Raw genomic sequence first — 15,325 nt, forward strand, 5'->3', positions numbered from 1 at the left:
CATTCCTATTTAATGAATTCACTTTTGTTACATGCCCAGTGATAAACTATTTCAAATAATCAGAATGCACACAGTGTAAATTATTTGTTGTAAAGTTGTGCAAATTATGTTTGTCCAAACTTAACAGCAAGTACATGTGATCTACACTACAGGATTTCTGTGTGGTCTTCGGCCTCTTCTCCAAGTTTTTATAACAGTCCATTATTGGTGTTAACTTCCACTTTACTCCTCTTGGACTTTCTGGTATTGAGTAGTAGTGGTCCTCGAGAAATGAAGGTGCTGAAGACTTTGGTACAGGTGTCTTTGCAGTATCTGGGAGGGTGTTTGCAAAATCGAAATTCTTTCCAGGAATTCCTTGGTTTGGGTCATTTCTGTACGAGACAAATTAGAAAAAAGAAACATTTAAGAAAAAAAGATATCAAACAAAAGGGAAGGTGGTTATTTTCAAGATGGCGTCCAAGATGGCCGTCACTCAGTATCCACCATAGAATCCCATTTAGTTCGATTTTCATGGTCTATGGGGTAAACAAAATTGTTGATACAGGCTAGAGTGAATCATACATGTAATCCTTCCAATGTGATTGGCAAATCCAAGATGGCGCCCAAAATGGCTACCATAGGTTAAAAATCCACAATTCATCTAATTTGCTTTTATTTGGTTCTTATTCAATGGTTTTAAGGGTGAAGTAGTACATTGGAACAAGTTACAAGGTCTGGTGTGTCCAAAAATCCAAGATGGTGTCCAAAATCCAAAGATGATCGATGGCTTCCCAAAATGGAGTTTAAAATGGCTGTTGAAAAATAAATTGGACATAGTTCTTTCATATCCACCTGGGACATAATGATTTTGGTTTCTAGACCAGGTTTCCAATGGTCAAATAAGACATTGGGATAAGTTACAAGGACAGTCGGTTCAAAAATCCAAGATGACTTCCAAAAATGGATTATAAATATTGCTGTTGCTACTTTAAAACAAGTGGAATGCCTCTAGCCGTCTCACCTGCATCACGCGATTCAACATAGCAGCAGTGCTGACTTTGAAAACTACTTAACTCGCACAAGAAGTTCAGTGATACTTGGTTACTCTTATTTCCACATTTTATGAACTAGACCAATACACTTACAGAGATAGGATGGTAATTCAACAAATACCCCAAGGTTGCCAAAATTCACTGACCTAACATGACCTTTGACCTTGATCATGTGACCTGAAACTTGCACAGGATATTCAGTGATACTTGATTACTCTTATGTCCAAGTTTCAAAAGTCAGATCAATAAACTTGCAAAGTTATGATGGTAATTCAACAGATACCCCCATTATGGCCAAAGTTCATTGACCTTTGACCTTGTTAATGTGACCTAAAATGCGCACAGGATGTTCAGTGATACTTGATTACTCTTATGTCCAAGTTTTATGAACTAGACCAACATACTTTCAAAGTTATGATGGTAATTCAACAAATACCCCCAATTCGGCCAAAGTTTATTGACCCTAAATGACATTTGACCTTGATCATGTAACCTGAAACTTGCACAGGATGTTGAGTGATACTTAATTACTATTATGTCCACGTTTCATGTATCAGATCCAAAAACTTTTAAAGTTTTGATTGTAATTCAACAGATGCCCCCAACTCGGCCAAAGTTCATTGACCTTAAATGACCTTTGACCTTGGTCATGTGACGTGAAACTCATGCAGGATGTTTGGCGATACTTGATTAACCTTATGTCCAAGTTTAATGATCTAGGTCCATATATTTCCTAAGTTATGATGACATTTCAAAAACTTAACCTCAGGTTAAGATTTTGATGTTGATTCCTCCACATGGTCTAAGTTCATTGACCCTAAATGACCTTTGACCTTGGTCATGTGACATGAAACTCTAATAGGATGTTCAGTAATACTTGATCAACCTTATGGCCAAGTTTCATGAACTAGGTCCATATACTTTCTAAGTTATGATGCCATTTCAAAAACTTAACCTCAGGTTAAGATTTGATATAGATGCCGCCGCCGCCGTCGGAAAAGCGGCGCCTACAGTCTCACTCTGCTATGCAGGTGAGACAAAAACGACAGTTTGCTCAATATCTAGAAATATGATTTTTCTGTGTCTATAACATGGTTAGATGGGTCAAATAATACATTGGGACAAGATACAAGGAAAGTCAGTGGTCTGTAATGTGCAAAAATCTGAGATGGATCCAAAAATTAATTCTGAAACTGCTATTATTACTGAAAGCAGACATAGCTCATTTCATTTTGCCCTGGGAGTTGTGACTGTGATGTCTAAACCACTGGTTTCAATGGTCAAATAAAGTAATAGGATAAGTTACAAGGACAGTCAGTGGTCTGGTATGTCCAAAAATAGAAGATGGCTTCCAAAAACCGATCCTACAAAAAAGGCTGCTGATATTTAAAGCGGACATAGCTTATTTCATTTTGGCCTGGGATATGTGATTTTGTCTAAACCACTGGTTTCAAGGGTCAATTAATACATTAGGGCAAGTTACAAGTACATTTTGTGGCCTGGGTTGTCAAAAAATCTAAATTGGCTTAAAAAAATTATTCTAAATTGACTGTTGTTACTTAAAGCAGACATTCATATCGGCCTGGGAGATGCGATTTTAGTGTCTGATTTCAAGGTTCAAAATAATACATTAGGACAAGTTATAAGAACATAATCTGGTCTGGTATGACCAAAAATCCAATATGGCTTCTAAAAATTGATTCTAAAGTGGCTGCTGATACTTAAATGTGACATAGCTCATTTTATATCCACCGGTGATGTATGATTTTGGTGTCTAAACTATGGTTTCAAGGGTCAAATTATATAGGACAAGTTACAATGACACTCATTGGTCTAGTATGTTCAAAATTCCAAGATGGCTTCTAAAAATGGAGTGCAAAATGTCTGATGTTACCTTTTTTTTTAAGAAAAGGACATAGTTTGTTCAATATCTGTCTGGGGAATATGAGTTTGGTGTCTAAACTATGGTTTAAAGGGTCAAGTAATACACCAGGGTTAGTTACAAGACCAGTCAGTTGTCTGTATGTTAAAATCCAAGACGACTTTAAAAAAAAAAGTGGTGTAAATTGACTGTTTTTACTTAAAAGTGTAAATAGTTTATTAGAATTACACCTCGGAGGTATGATTTTGCCGTCTACACTAGAATTTTAAGGGTCAATTCGTGCATTGCGTTAAGATGAAAGGACAGTAAGGTGTCAGGTATGTCCAAAAAAAGAAGATGGCTTTTAAATAGGGGTATTAAATGACTGTTGTTACTTAAAAATGAATAAAGAACATTACAAATACACCTTGAGTGTATTATATTCGTGTCTACGCTAGGGTTTTAAGGGTTGAAAATACTTTGGGACTGGTTACCATGAATGCAGTTATCTACATGTACTTTCCTTCTAAAAGTTGGCTTCAAAAATGGGTTCTAGATGAAAAAATTAAAATCCATAATTTATTGTTCAAAATAGACATGAAATGAAATACTCAGAAAATTTGCTTTGCCCAATTGATCATGGGCCCGGCAGCCACTATCCCTTTAATCGTTGAACGCCAAACAGGGTAGCTTGAACCCCCGACCTCCCAGTTGTGAAATAGGCGCTCTACCAACTGAGCCAACACACTGGTGTTGATGCTCATCAGGGCCGTCACCAGCTTTTTTCTGGGGGGGGGGGGGGTGCTTTTTATGAAAAAAAACAAAAACACAAAAACAACGTATTAACTCAATTTCATGCAGTTATATAGCCCGCCGGCCCGAATGGATATAGAAAGTACATACTGGTCAACATGCCTATTGTTCCTCAATGCAGTTTCGGTGTCTGTGTGTCTTTTTCTTTTTTTTTGGGGGGGGGTTCTGAAGGGGGGTGCGTTCGCACCCTCCGCACCCCCCCCCCCTGGCGACGGCCCTGCTCATAGTTCATACAATATCCACCTGTGAGAAATAATCTTGGTGCCTGCACTTATGCATGGGGATAAGTTGTTTCATGAGTTGGTAAACATACCCATTTTGATGAAAGCTTAGAATCCACCATGAGTTTTGAAACAAATGGAATGCCTTTGGCGGTCTCAACTGCATCACGCGATTCTATATAGAAGCAGTGCCGACTTTGAAAACTACTATAACTCGCACAAGATGTTCAGTGATACTTGGTCACTATTATTTCCACGTTTTATGAACTAGACCAATACACTTAGAGATAGGATGGTAATTCAACAAATACCCCAACGTGTCCAAAGTTCATTGACCTCACATGACCTTTGACCTTGAACATGTGACCTGAAACTTGCACAGGATATTCAGTGATACTGGATTACTCTTATGTCCAAGTTTCAAAAGTCAGATCCATAAACTTTCAAAGTTATGATGGTAATTCAACAGATACCCCCATTATGGCCAAGGTTCATTGACCTTTGACCTTGGTCATGTGACCTAAAATGCGCACAGGATGTTCAGTGATACTTGATTACTCTTATGTCCAAGTTTTATGAACTAGACAAACATACTTTCAAAGTTATGATGGTAATTCAACAAATACCCCCAATTTGGCCAAAGTTCAATGATCCTAAATGACCTTTGACCTTGATCATGTGACCTGAAACTTGCACAGGATGTTCAGTGATACTTGATCACTATTATGTCCACTTTTCATGTATCAGATCCAAAAACTTTTAAAGTTTTGATTGTAATTCAACAGATGCCCCCAAATCGGCCAAAGTTCATTGACCCTAAATGACCTTTGACCTTGGTCATGTGACGTGAAACTCGTGCAGGATGTTTGGTGATACTTGATTAACCTTATGTCCAAGTTTAATGAACTAGGTCCATATATTTTCTAAGTTATGATGTCATTTCAAAAATTTAACCTTAGGTTAAGATTTGATGTTGACGCCGTCGCCGCTGCCGTCGGAATAGCGGCGCCTTTAGTCTCACTCTGCTATGCAGGTGAGACAAAAATGAAATATTTACCATCCTTGTTACTTGTCCAAATATATTATTTGACCCTTTATACCAAATTTAGACACCAACATTATTTCTTATAGATAGATTATGTACAACTCTGACCATTGAGAGATATGAGTCGTTTTAGATGTCTTTTTTGAAAACCATCTTAGATTTTTTATGCAAACTGGACAACTGCATATCAATGTGACCAGTCTAAACGCATAATTTTAAACATGAAACTTTAGTGTGGACACCGAAATCATATCTCCTTGGTGGATTTAAATAAACTATGTCCTTTTTTTAAAGTAACAGTAGTCATTTTAGACTCTGATTTTTGGAAGTCATCTCAGATTTTCGACATACTGGATGACCACAGACTGTCCTTGTACCTAATTTTCTGACTTTTAATACCATGGTAAAGACATAAAACCTTGGAGGATATTACATGACCTATGTCCATTTGTAAATGCCAGCGGCTAATATTATCTTTAAGGCCACCATGGAGTTAAAGACATAATTGTCCATCCATCATCCTTGTAACATATTCTTATGTATTGTTTATGTTTAACCCTATCTAGGCCGGGGTATTTTGGGAGTTCATATGGCCGGGGGTGCCATGATCTCGGCCGTGGACCGTGCGATCGCGCCGAAAATTGGCACGCGGGGTTGCCTGGGACATAATCCCGGGGGGGCACTTACATTGACGAGTGGATATCATGCACGACCAAAAAACACGTAAAAAGGATGTCTTTTTCACGATAGGGCACGTTACGTACGTAACGTGATAAGGGTGTCAAAAACACAAAAATAATGAAAAAAGGGTATCTATTTCGCTAGGAAATTTACGTGTTTAGGGTCGAATTTGCGGGGATGATAAAACAAAATTAATTTGTTTTATAAAGGATATCCTTTTTGCTCCAACACTTCGTGTTTAGAGTCCGATTTGCGCGAGGTGTAGAAGTAAAGCCGAAGACCGAAGGACCTGTAACAATAAGACATTCCTGTACTTGTTTAGGGGTTCATTTCAGGGAATATTTGCCAAGAGTATCGTTTTGTTTCCAATACTTGTTAAGAGTAGGGTTTCACACGCCAATACTTGTTAAGGGGTGCATTTTCAGAATATGGAAATTACATGTTTAGGGTGCTTTTCGAGACCCCATGGTCGTGCATGGTATCCTCTCGTGAATGGAAGTGGCCCCCTCAGGGACATAATCTACTAGATTGTCTAGTAATTTATTTCATCCGAATCGCTATTAAGCGATAATGCTAATTTATGCGTAATTAGTATGCGAAATCATACTTTTTCCTCTAACTCCCTAAATAAAGCTCCAAATTTACTAATTTTTGGTATAGAAACTCTTTGTGGTGTTCTTAGCAAGTGTACATGGAAACAAGTGGAATGCCTCTGGCCGTCTCACCTGCATCACGCGGTTCAATATAGCAGCAGTGCTGACTTTGAATACTACTCTAACTCGCACAAGATGTTCAGTGATACATGGTTACCCTTATGTCCACTTTTTATGAACTAGACCAATAAACTTACAGAGATATGATGGTTATTCAACAAAAAACCCCAACATGGCCAAAGTTGAGTGACCTTACATGACCTTTGACCTTGATCATGTGACCTGAAACTCGAACAGGATGTTCAGTGATACCTGATTACTCTTATGTACAAGTTTCATGAATCAGGTCCATAAACTTTCAAATTTATGATGGTAATTCAACAGATACACCAATTCGGCCAAAGTTAATTGACCTTTGACCTTGGTCATGTGACCTGAAACGCACACAGGATGTTCAGTGATACTTGATTACTCTAATGTCCAAGTTTAATGAACTAGACCAATAAACTTTTAAAGTTATGATGGTAATTCAACAGATACCCCCGATTCGGCCAAAGTTCATTGACCCTAAATGACCTTTGACCTTAATCATGAGACCTGAAACTTGCTCAAAACTTTCAGTGATGCTTGATTACTATTATGTCTAAGTTTCATGAATCAGATCCATAAACTTTCAAAGTTATGATGGGAATTCAACAGATATCCCCAATTCGGCCAAAGTTCATTGACCCTAAATGACCTTTGACCTTGGTCATGTGACGTGAAACTCATGCAGGATGTTCAGTGATACTTGATTAACCTTATGTCCAAGTTTCATGAACTAGGTATATATATTTTCTAAGTTATGATGACATTTCAAAAACTTAACCTCAGGTTAAGATTTCGATGTTGAATCCTCCAACATGGTCTAAGTTCATTGACCCTAAATGACCTTTGACCTTGGTCATGTGACATGAAACTCTAATAGGATGTTCAGTAATACTTGATCAACCTTATGGCCAAGTTTCATGAACTAGGTCCATATACTTTCTAAGTTATGACGTCATTTCAAAAACTTAACCTCAGGTTAAGATTTGATGTTGACGCCGACGCCGCCGTCGGAAAAGCGCCGCCGCCGTCGGAAAAGCGGCGCCTATAGTCTCACTTTGCTTCGCAGGTGAGACAAAAATTGCGATATCAAATAATTTTCTTATGTATTTTATTGTTTTTTGCAATTTCTTATGTATTTTTCTTTTTGACCTTTCGTTTTTCATTGTTTTTTCAATGAAATTTATTGGGGACTCTTCTGTGATCATAAAAAGCAGAAAATAAATACATTTAGACCAGCAAAACTAAAAATAATCATACATTTATGAATTTTGCTTGAAAACACAATTTGCATTGACTTTGTACACGAAATCACGTTTTTGAGCAATTTTTGGTCCAACATGCACTTACAAAATGTTACGTAATTTTGGAACCACGTACCCGGGTGACTTAAAGTTGGTCTCAAAAGTTGCGCAAGACTTGAAAGTAAAAAGTCAGCGAGCGGCACGGTCAAAAAATTTTGCACACCGAAAATATTGCGCGATTTGTTGAGGGGGAGGGGCCTCCGAGACCCCCCCCCCCCGCCTAGATAGGGATAACCCATTTAACAATGGTATAGGCACAAAAATCATATTCCGGATATTGAACAAACTATGACATTGGGTTTTTTTTAAGTAGCAACAGCATTTCTTACTCCTTGGATTTTTGAACATACCTGACCACTGAGTGTTGTCCCAATGTATTATTTGACCATTGAAACCATGATCTAGACAACAAAATCATATTCGCGCCTAATACTAATTTGTTATTATTATTAGCTCACAAGCTTCAGATGAAAATTTTACAATTTTTAGAACTTTTTAAACTCAAACACAATTGAATAGGTTTACAGGATTTTATTAGTCATGATTTTAATGCATGTATTTCACATTGTAACAACTAAAGGGAAACTGTTTTTTATGCCAACATTTTACTCATTTTTATTAAGATTTCTTATGTGGTGGAAGATGTGTTATTTTACAAACTGCGTCATTCTCCAAATTTTAAGTAAGCGTTCTCAGAATTGAGCAGGACGGTTTCTTGGGACGGGCGACCACTCAGCCCCCCCCCTTGGTTCTTCTTCTTTTTTTTTTATCTGTATGCTTAATGAGTGCAAGGTGTCAGGGGTGACTGCTGGGTTGGTGGGTGCAGTTGTTTGATTTAACGTGCTTATGGTTGGTTGTTTGGATGAATGAGGAGTGTGCTATGAATGTAAATGTTTTTTTTTTTTTGTAAGAGATTGTTTGTCGGCCCTATTAATGTAGTGAGGTTAGCTGACCCTAAGTTCCGCCTGAGCGATGGATTTGAATAACCAATTCCATTGCCCAGGTTGAATGGTGTTGTAGAGGATTGGCATTCCCTGGCTGGAGCTGTGCATTGAACTTGACTGCTCGCTCGTCCCCAGACACACTCCTGTCTTTAGTTCTTTTGTTACTTGCTTAAATCTACGTTTTTATTGTTTGAATTTGAGTGGCGATGTTTGTCAATAAGCATTCTTCCACCACCACCATCTTTCAGTCTTCTATTTGTTCTTTTGTTAAGTTGCATTATATTTTCTTAATCAATTCAAGTTTTGATGTTTTTAAATCAGCTATTTATACATGTATATACCTGTAAATTGTACACAATACAGCCTTTTGGCTGCAACGTGCAATGATTTCGAATAAAATCTTTTCAATTCAATTCATCTCACATGTAGATATGATATCAGCTATGTCCATTTTAATCATACAGCCATTTTAAACTCAATTTTTGGAAGATATCTTGGATTTTTGGACACACAAGACCACTGACTGTCCTTGTAACTTGTCCCGATGTACTACTTCAATACTTAAACCATTGCACAGAATTGAATTTAGAATTAAAGCCACTGAAGTAATAGATGAATTAGATTTTTTAGCCTACGGCAGCCATTTTGGGCGCCATCTTGGATTTCCTGGTACCTTGGAGTGCTAATATTCACTCTAACTTCTATCAATAAATTTCTTTACCCACTGGACCATGGAATATGAACATAAATAGGATTCTAGAGTGGATAATGAGAGAACTATATCCATTTTCAGTGAATGGCGGCCACCTTGGACACCCTCTTGAAAATAAGTACTTTCCCAGATGTAGATTTTGGTAGATTTTTAGTACTTTATTCCTGAGGTCAAATACTGCCAGAAACAGTTGAAAAATCATTTGTTGCAATTTGTTCCAAGTCAAACCATATATTGACCCGTTTACAAATCAAAGGGAGATAATATGGAGTACCGGGTATATTTCTTTATAACACATATATGATATGGATCTACTGTACCTACTTAAGACGAGGCGGGAAATCAAATATGGTTGGGGCAGCATCCTGTCTAATCAGAACAGAGTACAGAGCTCTTGGAGGAATTCAATGAAGCTTGCTTCATATTGACCATCCATACTATGTTACAGTACCGGTACAGTCCAAAAGCTGAATGGAAATCTGCAGAAAATGTAAACACATGTCATAAAATCAATTACTCATGAGAAAACTCTAGGCCTACTCAGCAGTGGCCCATTTCTCAACAACTGGACAAGTTAGTCATATATCTTTATCTACCAAACACAGAGATAGTTCCAATCTTACCCAGAAGGATTAACTTGAATCCATTGATATCATTATATCAATACTATCAGTAGAAGGTACATAAGCCTAAGTCACATAATAGCATATAATTTTCAAAAAGTAAACTTATGATAAAACTTACAATTATTGTGATGAATCTGGAAATACATCCAATCAAAATAATAGCAGAGGCAAAATAGAAGGGGGTGAATATAAAAATAGTATTTTTTATTTGAAAAAAAATCAATTCATTTGATCACCTCCTAGTGTTTTATCATGTTGACCTGAGCATCCATGATTACAACTCATGCAGAAATTGTAACAAGCAGAACCAAACAGAATCAGTTTGCCACACTCAAATTAATTTGCATTGTTTATTTGTTACATGGGTCAGTCCATGTCATATCAACCAATGCTTGTCACCCAACCCACTTTGATTTTCTTTAAACTCGCACAAAATGTTGCCCCAAGTGTCTGACGGAAAAATCTGAAATATTTTGCCCCAAGGTCAAATGGTTGCTAAGATACGGCCTCCCATAGCAACCAATGCGCGCACAACAAAATTATTTTAAATAAAATTGCCTATTTTTGATTGACTACTGCAGCAAAGTTTGATTGATAGCAGTCTTTATTTTCAGTAAATTGGAAGAACTTTTTGGTCTAAACATGCAGAGTATACTGTAGCGCGGACCTGTCAACCGGATTTTGCACACGAGGCCACCGAAAATGGCGTTAAGCATCCGTGTCAATGATTTCAGAAGCATGTTTGGAGGCTCATAAATCCAAAACTAAATTAGCTTAGAACCAAATATTGTGCACATTAATGTACTTTCAGATACTCAACAGATTTACAAAAAATTGACCAAAGAGTATGTGTCGTTTTCCTGTAGGGCGCCGTCAAAGTTGGATATTTTCAAAAGATGCCAAGTTCAAGGTCACGGATCGCCTCCCGTCCCATCGAGGAGGGGGACCAATTTCTGTGTTTTGATAGACATTTACCCATATTTTCAAGTGTTACTTGAGAAATTTTGCTAACGGAATGTTTAGGGGCTGATTTGCGCAATCCAAAATGGTCGTAAACACCCTAAAATTGATGTTAATGACAATATATGCTTTTCAACAATTTTCAAATTGTGATAACTCAAAGATGAAGAGCCCAAAGACATTGATATCTTCTGTGACGATAGTCTGTAATTAGTATTAAAAGAATATATCTTCAGAAATATTTTTATTGTTGGCAAGGACCTTGAAAACACACCTAAAATTCAATAAAAACAGTAAATTTGCTAATTTTCCAGAATCATAATGGTGTTTACATTGACTTTCAAATGGGTGTCATTTCAATACAAAGGGTGAGCTTAAGCCAAAACTTGAAAGACATGTTCAACTTTTGGTCTACTTTGGGCAACATAAAATATTTGAACTCAAAACCATATCATTTGACCTTGAAATTATTCCAAATATAGCTATTTGTTGCTTCATAAGTACATGTAGCACATCCAAATCGCGCGTGTACTTTGTACTTTGCAACACATTTCAAAATGAATTTTCTCATAGAGAGAATACCTGATCAGGCTGATATTTGCAGTATAAGTAGTCTGTAATGGGTTCTTGGAGGATCTTAAGATTAAGTACCTATTCTCTCATGACAATGACCTTGAAAATACAGCTGAAAATAATCAATAAATCATACAATTTTCATAAATAATCAAGTGTTTTTTATCAACTTTTCATTGTGTGTTATTCCATCTTGGATTGTGAGTTCATGCTGATAATTGCAAATCCTGTTCCACTTTTGGTCTACTTTCAGCTACATAAAATATTTGAACTCAAGACCATATCATTTGACCTTGAAATTATTCTAAATATAGCTATATGTTGCTTTATAAGTAGCATATTCAAATCGTGCGTGTACATTGTACTTTGCAACCTATTTCAAAATGGATTTTCTCATAGAGAGAATACATGATCAGGCTGATATTTGCAGTATTAGTAGTCTGTAATTAGTGCTTGGAAAATCTACAGTTTAGGTAACTATTCTATCAAGACATGAGTGGGTTAAAAACACTTGATTACTAATGAAAATAGTATGATTTATTGATTTTCACGATTATCAGCTGTATTTTCAAGGTCATTGTCATGAGAGAATAGGTACTTAATCTGTAGGTCCTCCAAGAACTCATTACCAACTACTTATACTGCAAATATCAGCCTGATCAGGTATTCTCTCTATGAGAAAATCCATTTTGAAATGTGTTGCAAAGTACAATGAACACGCGCGATTTGAATATGCTACTTATGAGCAACAAATGGCTATATTTGGAATAATTTCAAGGTCAAATGATATGGTTTTGAGATCAAATATTTTATGTTGCTCAAAGTAGACCAAAAGTTGAACATGTCTTTCAAGTTTTGGCTTAAGCTCACCCTTTGTATTGAAATGACACCCATTTGAAAGTCAATGTAAACACCATTTGAATGCCATTATGATTCTGGAAAATTAGCATATTTACTGTTTTTATTGAATTTTAGGTGTGTTTTCAAGGTCATTGCCAACAATAAAAACTATTTCTGTAGATATATTCTTTTAATACTAATCACAGACTACCACCACAGAATATATCAATGTCTTTGGGCTCTTCATCTTTGAGTTATCACAATTTGGGAGGTGATCCGTGACCTTGAACTTGGCATCTTTTGATAAAAATCCAACTTTGAGGGCGCCCTACAGGAAAATGACACGTACTCTTGGGTCAATTTTTTGTAATTCTGTCGAGTATCTGAAAGTACATTAATGTGCATAATATTTGGTTCTAAGCTAATTCAGTTTTGGATTTATGAGCCTCCAAACATGCTTCTGAAATCATTGACACGGATGCTTAACGCCATTTTCGGAGACCTCGTGTGCGAAATCCGGTTGACAGGTCCGCGCTACAGTATACTCTGCATGTTTAGACCAAAAAGTTCTTCCAATTTACTGAAAATGAAGACTGTAATCAATCAAACTTTGCTGCAGTAGTCAATCAAAAATAGGCAATTTTATTTAAAATATAGGCAATTTTATTTAAAATAATTTTGTTGTGCGCGCATTGGTTGCTATGGGAGGCCGTATCTTAGCAACCGACCTTCTGGCAAAATATTTCAGATTTTTCCGTCAGACACTTGGGGCAACATTTGGTGCGAGTTTAAAGAAAATCGAAGAGGGTCGGGTGACAAATTGTCTGAAAATTGGTTGATTTGACGTGGATTGACCCACATACCTATCCCACTTATTATTACAAAAAATGCTTAGAATGACCATTTTTCGGGTCGGAATCTCAACAATTTTTAGCTCGCGCTTTGCGTTCTCACTATTGAAATATGTACTGTCCTCTAGGGTAAACAGTCCTTAACAGGTCCCTTTTCGATAATGCTCGAACACTTACTTAAAACAATTCTGCTCATGCTTGGCATTTTTAGTAATTATCTAGTTACATATGCATCTTGTTCAGGATCACAAACAGTACCCAGAATGTTGAATTTTCAGGACAAAATACATGAAATTCAAAAAAAGAAAGAAAAAAATATTGGCTCGCACTTTATATAGGGCCTATGAGATTATTTCATATTGATGTTATTTTATAAGAATAATGCTAAGAAGTGACTGATCAGGGAAAATACAGATAATTTTGGGCCCCTTCCCGGGCCATCATCCCCTATTGGCGAAAGTCGGATCCACCCTTGTGACACACACACACAGAAGAAATGGTGCCCCCTGGCCCTGCCACTGAAAAAGCAAGGATCCCCAGTGCCCCCCCCCGGAAAAATATCCTAGCTACGCCACTAGACTGATTTCTTCATCCCAAACCATTACAAGATTATTTCTATCCAGGATGTAAATCAATTCTAGAGAGGCATCATTCTGGGAGTCTTACCTCTGGCCGGGCAGCGAATATTTTTTCTGCATATGGAAACGCTATGGAATATGAATAATTCATACGTTGATTTAAAAAAAATGAAGTGCGCAGGCGCATGGACTTGGCAATAGTTCTCTAGCTTTATCAATTTGTACATGAACAAATGGACGAGCACACTCTTGTACATAAATTAATGGACTCCATCGCATCCTCCCCGCTTTCTCAAAGTTTTGATTTCTCTCCCTTCCTCTCTCTAATAGCTGGCTTGGTCACATTTGTCCTACGGCCGGCGTACGGCAGTACGGTGAGTCGAAAGCAGCAGTTTCTTTAATTAGGTGATCTGTCAATCGACAATAATAATGCCGTTTTTACATTATATATTAAGATCTAGGCCGGAATATCTTCAGCCTGTATAATTCATTACCATTTCAGATGTGCAGAAAAAACAAATCACCCTCCCCGGCCCCATGCTGTACTGACAACAGTACATAAACTTGAATACACGGGACTAGCATTGTTTTTGCAAATGCAAGTTTGGTAACGATTAACGAATTCGCGAATTTCCCTTTTTTAACGTAATTTTTGAGTCGAAAACATTTAAGCTGAACTTACGAAATCAATGTCCATCCCAATCCTAGCGATTAGAGCAGTTGTATGCAGCTCATGTAGGCATGAATAATGTGAAATCTAAGCTAAGACAAGTTCACCAACTCGTCAACAACTACGTGACCGGCCCGACCGGAGCTTTAGTACAGCTAGCTAGCTGCAGGCGCTGGCAATCAGCGACCCATAGCAGACAGACGAGACAAAAATATTTTTGTGTGTTTTGACACAAAATCATTTCGTCGACGGAATGATTTCGCAACGGAACGAAATGAATAGACAGAGACAAAAATTTTTTGTGTTTTGACACAAAATCATTTCGTCGACAGGATATCGCATCTGAACGAAATGAATAGACAGAGGAGACGAAATTTTTTTGTGTTTTGGCACAAAATCATTTTGTCCACGGAATAGATATCGCATCGGAACGAAATGAATAGACAGAGACAAAATTTTTTTGTGTGTTTTGACACAAAATCATTTCGTCGACAGAATAAATTTTGCATCGGGACGAAATGAATTTTGTGGACGAAATTGATTAAGGGTGACACAGAATAAATTTCGTATACGAAATCACACTGCATCATGACGAAATGATTTTCGTTTGAGTGAAAAAACAAAGTGTGCATACAGAATTTTCCATTGGACACTTAGGGCGCCATTTCGTTAGATCAAAATTCATTTTGTACATACGAAATAAATTTTGTGGACGCAATTACATTTCGTCTCAACGAAAATTGATTTCGTCGGACGAAATTAATTTTATGTGACAAAAAATAAATTTCGTATACGAAATAAAACAGCGTCATGACAGAATGATTTTCATATGAACAAAAACAAATTTTGTGTACGGAATGGCGTGAATTGGACGG

General features: G+C 37.1%; 1 long non-coding RNA gene across 2 annotated transcripts; it reads right to left on the bottom strand.

The window, feature by feature from the left end:
• On the bottom strand, nucleotides 1–14,631 carry LOC121411482. Of its 2 annotated transcripts, none has more exons than XR_005969475.1 (3): nucleotides 14,463–14,631; nucleotides 9,673–9,831; nucleotides 1–371 (listed from the first exon to the last, which is right to left on the bottom strand). It is a non-coding gene; the product is annotated as an uncharacterized LOC121411482 (long non-coding RNA). The 2 variants fall into 2 exon arrangements; XR_005969474.1 differs by having other exon boundaries at nucleotides 9,677–9,831; nucleotides 14,463–14,628.
• Nucleotides 14,632–15,325: the final 694 nt, after the last annotated feature.

The sequence above is a fragment of the Lytechinus variegatus genome, chromosome 3, assembly GCF_018143015.1.
Source record: "Lytechinus variegatus isolate NC3 chromosome 3, Lvar_3.0, whole genome shotgun sequence".
Classification (NCBI taxonomy): Eukaryota; Metazoa; Echinodermata; class Echinoidea; order Temnopleuroida; family Toxopneustidae; genus Lytechinus; species Lytechinus variegatus.